This window comes from Pocillopora verrucosa, chromosome 10 (assembly GCF_036669915.1).
Source record: "Pocillopora verrucosa isolate sample1 chromosome 10, ASM3666991v2, whole genome shotgun sequence".
Classification (NCBI taxonomy): Eukaryota; Metazoa; Cnidaria; class Anthozoa; order Scleractinia; family Pocilloporidae; genus Pocillopora; species Pocillopora verrucosa.
Genome location: NC_089321.1, coordinates 6,395,392 through 6,402,562, shown reverse-complemented (window position 1 = coordinate 6,402,562; position 7,171 = coordinate 6,395,392). Strand labels below are relative to the sequence as shown.

Sequence of the window (7,171 nt, the reverse complement as noted above, 5' to 3'; positions counted from 1 at the left end):
AAAACAAAAGCCACTTACGAATTAAACGTATTTCTTACCAAAGACCGCAAAGGTTGCATTTACTTCCTTGTCCATCGTGGTCCGCCTCCTTCGTGAATTTGTGGAAGATCAAGGTTATGATCCACAGTGTGTGGTTATACTCCCTTTGCACCACCATCATCCCGTTGGTCTGTCCTAATAACATGCCTGTCCTCCTCATGTGCCGTGTCCCCGATGTTTAGGTAGGAGCCCCGTCGAATGCGAAAAGTCCAGATTTGGGAACTGTCGTAAATCCAGTTTTTGCTCCAACAGCACCTCTGTTTGGACGGTTCACACCTGAACTTGTATTCCGCTGCCGTCGTGTTGGCTTCATACCATAAACAGGTTCGGCTGATGTCGTTGAGGTTTAGCATGACACTGAATCTTATTAATCCGCGAACGGAATCCGACGCCTGGCGCCGTTGTTACGCAGAGGTGTTTCCTGATTAAACGTTCGTCAACCAGATACTTTGGGAAAGCACCGTTCCTACCCCTTATATAAAATAATTGACATCTTCCATGAATATAGCTGTCAATTGCATTTCCATAATGGACCTCACTGACTTTTACAACGAGACAAAGATTGCCCTAGGGAATCTTGGAACTTCCAAGCTACCTTGTGTTTCCCATGGTAATGGCTGCACATACACTGCGAAGCAGATTGGAGTATTTTTGACGAGAATTGAGCAGCTTTGAATCACAGAATACCTTAAATGTTTTAACTATACAAAGAGAAATTGTTACGGTTATGTATGGAGGAGGAATTCCAAACCAGATCTATGAAGTCTGCTAATTACGGGCTTGGCTTGAAACACACGCATTAAGGGGATGGCTCTCTGCGCCAATGTCATGTGAGTTTTTCAATCACAAATGTGGACGCGACGAAAAATAACTGAAAAAATTGGAAAGTGCGTTATTGTATTCCTTTGAGTATCGATTGAGAGGCCACTACCGTTTAATGGAAGATTTAATGGTCATCAGTTCCGATGTTTAATAAATTAGTAAGTCTGTAAGAAAAGAGCTGCTTAATGTAACCATAGTAAATTTTTGCTCTCCCGAATATCTAAATTTAGAAAAAGTCCTATCTTTTTTCAAATCTCCTCGTCTTAAACCTGGAAAATCTGAACAATCTCGTCATCCTCTTGGAATTTTTGCCATCTATCTTTCGATGATTGGGGAACTATTGAACGATCACTTAAGTGGAATATGATCGCGGTATTAGACATAGCTTTTCCTTTCAATCTCACGATGACAAAAGAGAATAAATCCTGAAAGCAGTTTTTTTACCTCCCCCAGCAACGTTCATATTTGCGCCACTCCAATCGTTTGTACTCAAAAAAATTATTCTCCACCAGATCATTGGCACCCTGATACTCCAATGCAATTCCATCTGTTCCGTACATAGTGTTGTTAATGAACTTCATCGAGCCGTGTCCGGACATTATTTTCGTCCATTGAGGCGGCGTCGTGTCTCCGAGCATGCGCCGATTGTACGTCGGGTAACTGAAGTTAATCGAGCGAAATTCCAGTTTGTTGGAGGACCGCGCTTGTAATGTCGTCGCGAAAAATGTCAGATCTTTGAAGATGACGTACGCAGAGCTTGTAATTTGAAAGGCGACTTCTTGAACCTTCGTAACGGAATGAAGACGAGATCAAGAATTTTAAGATAAGCTGAATGTACGCGCGCATTTTGATCGTTTTTTAACCTATGATCTGTTGAAGGACAAACGCAAGGATGACGTCAACAATAACAATTTTTGCTTGTTTGTTATGGCGACGTCAAAATGTGGTAAGAAAATCAATGACAAACCCTCGGCTGCTCCTAGCCTGAGCGTGCTATCTTCTTAATCTTAACACATTTTGACGAAAATCGATGGGTGAAAAAACAGTGGTTAGTCAGTGATTCACCTTTCCTCTAATGTTTCTGTCCTCGGGAGATTTTCCGTCCATGGTCATGACATATAGGTTCCAACGCCATTTTTCTTCTCGTAGAACCACTCACCCGGATTGTCAAGGAATTCTAATTTACTTCCAAGAAATATTGGTTGTTCTTCGGTTTAAAGTTCAAATTGGCTCCAAAGTCATCTTTATAGGTGAACCTTTCTTTTGCTGTGGGAAGAATGATTAAAAATCTTCACTGAGAGCGTAGTGAATATTCATTAATAGTCCCTAAGATGAAGTCGAGGGAATCCTTCAATAATATACACTGAGTTTGAGGCGGACGATTGTCTTGGTTGGGTATTAGTATCAAATAGAAACGTAAATCTTATCTTATTTCTGGGCTTCCAACTTGTCTGATTAACTAGCCGTTAAGAATTACCTCAAAATGCGCTATCCCTCTAAGGAAATACTGAGGAACTAGCACGTAATTTAAAGGGCTTTTCTCAGCAATGCATTATCCGCAGCTTACGCAGAAAAGAACAGACGAGCATATCGTACACCTCGGTTTTATGAAATGGTGCTCTACACCAGACGTACGTCATGACAAATGCAAGGCATTGTAGAAATGACTCAATCATATAAATTGTTACTGACCTTTTCCGTGGCTTAGTACTTTTCTAGTAAAAGTACAAAAACTCCCAACATTCAGCACAGCCATCGCCCCAGTTACATTGAACCCGCTGTCGGCCAGTTTATGCTGGCCTCCATCTAACATGAGCCCGCGCGTAGAACTCCTAGCGGACTTAGCCCAGAACTTGCTGTTAAATATTGTTTTGTCAGACCACAAAGAATTCGGCCAGCGTGCATTGGTCATCATTTCGTCGTCTATAAAAAGCTGTGGTATGTCATGATGTATGACAGCCTTATACGCCCCGTTGTCCATTTTCTCCCATTTCTCGGGCCGTAGAGGCACGGTACCGTCTAGCTTCGTCAAAGCGTTCGGATCACCTCGGATCACGATCGGAGACTCTTCGCTTCCGAACTTGTTAGTAATGGTCACCTGTTCGTGGTAGTTACCGGGCTGAATGACACATTCATCCCCAGGCTCTTTCAAGTTGTCAATGCAGTCTTGAATCTTACCCATTGTTCCATCAAATTGGATGTCACTAATGGTGCGTTTATTGCCGATTTGAGAATTGCTGACACTGAACACTTTTGCTGCTACCTGGAGTGTCAGTATGGCGATGACGACAAACGCCACCACTAATTTGCCTGAACGGGAAGCCATGTAGTTGCCTACGTCGTTCGGTTTATTTTCCTTCCGCTTTCTGAGCTGTAGTAAAAACAAACAAACAAACAAACGAACAAAGTAAATCAACACAAAACAAAATATAATGAAATATTTTCAAAATATTCATTGACAACATGTTTTCAAGGTTTTCCTATCTTTGCAAGCTAATTTTTGTGGTTTCCCTCACCAGAGAAAAAGAACTAACAACAATAGCACGCAACACCCTTTAATTCACGTTAAATATCAATAATAACATAATAGTACCCACGTACCTCTCCCTCCAGTTCCTGGGTCTAATCCCCACCCCACCCGTGAGCCCCTAGCTCATCAAGAATTTAAGATCTCTTTAATTTACACTTGAGTGAAATTTAGGTAACCATGAAACCTTGGGAAAGAACGGAGTTAAACTGGTAATTTGGAATTGACATTTGGACGCTCAGGTCTTTATCCGCGAAAAATTAAGGAAGTTTAAGTGACGCAAAGTCAATTAAATCGTATTTATTTGAGGAGTCTATAAATTCCTGCGTTCAGATCATAATTCATGATGAAAAAAAAAAAAACACTCACAGTCATAAAAAGAGAAATTATTTGGTCTCTCGTTTATTTTTTCAAGTTACAGGCCTGGAGATAGTCTTATTTTGCGAAAGTCTAAATGATTCTTGATCAGTAGAAAATTACAGTGCAAAGCCGATTCTATAAATGGGGGACGAAAGCGAAAAAAAGATACTTATGAATTCAAGACATGCATCAATTATATCTGACTAGCGGATCAATTCGCCGGGGATTTGACTCTTCCTCTGGAGTGCAACTGAGAATATGTCTGTCGATAAAATGAGCTCACTAATTTTGATTTTGGATGTCCTTGTCTATTTTGAGTAGATAGATCGAAGTTTTCAACATATCTTATTTACTATTCTTATCGATAAATTTTCTCGTATCGTGCATGTGAGTATTTTTCATTTAAAAGGTCATATCCGTGGCATATTTTGAACTTACCGTACGTGAAGGTTCGTCTTCCTCTCTGAGTCAGTAATCAACGATTGGCCGCCCTGATGTAATTTCCCAGCTAATGAATGGTTTATAAAAGGGAAAACATAACAAAGGAAATCTGACACACTAAAAGTCTCGAAGGTGCGACTTATTGTACTTCTCTGGCACTTTTCAGCAGCTGAAGAACCTCAGCCTCAGAAACAAAGGAAATATTTTTTCCTTGCCGTGTTAAGAAAGCGAGGTGTTGTCACTTGTCACAAACAAACATATTACACCGGTCAGTCAACCGTGACTTATTCGTTCCAGAATCTTTGATCGTAGAGCTAATTATCATGCTCAGTACATCTCAGTTCCCATACGATTCTGCCGGAAAAAACTCTGCAATAACATCTATGTAATTTTTTGTGATTAATTTCTATTTTGCAGCACCTTTCTTTTTCATTCAAGTGAATGAATTCACAAGGTAATTGGCCTTCGGCGAAATCAGTGATTCGATTGTTTTAATATTGTTTTACAGTTACAACTGAATAACGAATAGGGACTTGGTAAAAATGTACTCTTGGAATCGGGCTAAGATCTCCTTTGACTGAAATTAAACTTCTGAATCATTTTTTTCTTTAATTAAATCAGCCACTAGTGCAAATTAAGATACATTATCAATTAAGAAATATTTCTAGAAGATAGAAACATTAGTCCGAAGCCAGGTCAAGATCTTTAGTGTCAATAATCAACCCTCATGGGGATTCTTAATGAAATGACATTTTTAATTTTCTTGACGAGAGATTGTTTATACAGATACAGCTGTAAAAACCAATAGACAACAATGACTACAAATTAGGGACCATTTCTTGTTTACCGCCCGGGATAAAGGGTGGAGAGAGGGGGGAAGAATAAGAGGATTTTAGACAGTTAATTTGCAATCATTTTTTATGCTCGACGACTGATCCAGCCTCCTTTCTTTCTGAAAACCATGTGATCTTCCAAAATCTTCTTAACCCCTCCCCTCCCCTCCGCCCCTTAGTCGATCCTGACCGTTTACTTGTTGAAGAATAGGTTTTGCCGTGGGGCTCTACATATTGACTCTTGAAAGAGACGAAGAATTGATCAAAGGAATAGCCTTTTAAATTATTTCTTACCAAAAGAGGATTTTTTTAATTGTTCAGTTACATAGCTTCATATAAGCAGAAGGAGGATTAGAGAACTCGAGAATCCTTCCAACCCTTCAGTGTTTAAAGGAGTTTAATTATGTAAACATGTACAAGTCCATTATTGTATTTTTAAAATAATTCTCAATCTAAAAATATAAACATTGCAACTATTCAGTTTCCTACTCTAAACAAGCCCATGGATTACTGAGAGAAAACCCGTTATCTAAAATATTTTTTAACTTAGAATAAATAAGTCAGATACACTTTTTTTGCAAGAACCATGAGAAAATTATTACCTAAATTATCCGGCACAATTTGTATATCATATCCGGGCTGGGAGTCGGTAAAGAACGCTTTAATATTGCTCAATGTACGGCTTATTTTCATTATTTTCTTTGCACATCTATGTGATCAATAAAACCAGATTTAACAAGAGTTGGTTGTTGGCTCATTTTTTCCGCGGCCCCGGAATAAGTGACAAAAAACTTGATACCTCATATAGTACATCAATCTAACCAAACACTTTGAAAGATTTCCTGGTCAGGTCTCTTTAGGGATTTATCCAGTCTCGTCAAGTAACCCGCAAGTAACCTCAGCTTCAAAATTAAACTGACGAATTATGCAAAAAGGGTATATTCAGTTCGCAAGCTACCAACTCGGGGCTTAAATTATGCCTTTTCATATTGAAAACTTAAACCTCTTCTTCACGCTCAGCCCATGCAAAGAACTAGAATCTTGCACAGCATGTTATTAAATTATCTTCTGACATGCCTGCTGAATGATAGAAGAAAAAATAAACGATATTTCGAAAGCACGACTCAAAAACTGACCTTAATCAAGTTTTCACATAACTTTCTAATCATGTTCACCTTGATTGACACTTCTTTTATAACCTTAGTGTCAAATTACCTTAGAGAATAGCGTAATCGTTTACAATCACTTGCAATTGTTTCAGCTGGCCATCTGATGGTATCGCGTTCGTCCTCTCCACATTCATAATTAAGATCCATTGAAGCATCAGAAAGGGTGCAAAATTACTAACCACTATTAGAAAGAAATTTATTCATAAATGGTCTCAAATAGTCTTGGCTGAACTCAAGATCAAAGCAACAATAACCTCGACTATGATAAAAAGAAAAGAAAAGACATAGCCTTTTCCAGGCGTTCAGCAAGTAAAACGGTGCGAAATCCTTTCGAAATAGAAAACGGTGTGATAATAGCGGCCGAGCAAAAGACGAGGGTAGTTTGGGCCTAGTCGAGTAGAGAACGGCGTTCTCCACGCGTTCAGACCCAGACTTCCCTCGGTTTTTTACTCCTCTATTGCTTTCGCTACGTTTTCTATTCCGTTAACTATCGCGCTTCGTTTTTCTCATTGAACTTCTGGAACAGGCTAGACCAACCCCCCCCTTCCCCCCCAAAAGAAAAAGCAAACAAACAAACAAACAAAACAAAAACATAAAATACGAACTTTCACCCTTCCGTATTTCAACAGTAGTTCAGGTTATACTTGAAAAAAGAGATTTTGTTAAGTTCATGCTCTCTTGATTACGGACTATTCTCTAAAATAGTGTGAGTAATAGTGCGTGTAGGCTGACTAAAATAATTTGATTTACAAGGCGATTGATCGATAAGTTTTTCGATGGGCATGCACTTCAATATGTTACACCCTTGCCTCTTTTATAACGGCCACCACGCTACATCAGCGTTAATTCTGTTTAAGCAAGATGACCGATGTAATAAGATTCACTTAGAGAAAATAATTAAACATTTTTCTTTTTCTCTTCAGTCGTAGCGACACTTTTGATAACAAGACAGCTAGTAGCAGGTGTTCAGCTAGTTAACA

The 7,171-nt window shown here is 39.1% G+C and overlaps 1 pseudogene; it reads right to left on the bottom strand.

The window, feature by feature from the left end:
• Positions 1-34: 34 nt before the first annotated feature.
• Positions 35-6,191, bottom strand: LOC136283962 (uncharacterized; annotated as a pseudogene).
• Between the last annotated feature and the right edge of the window lie 980 nt (positions 6,192-7,171).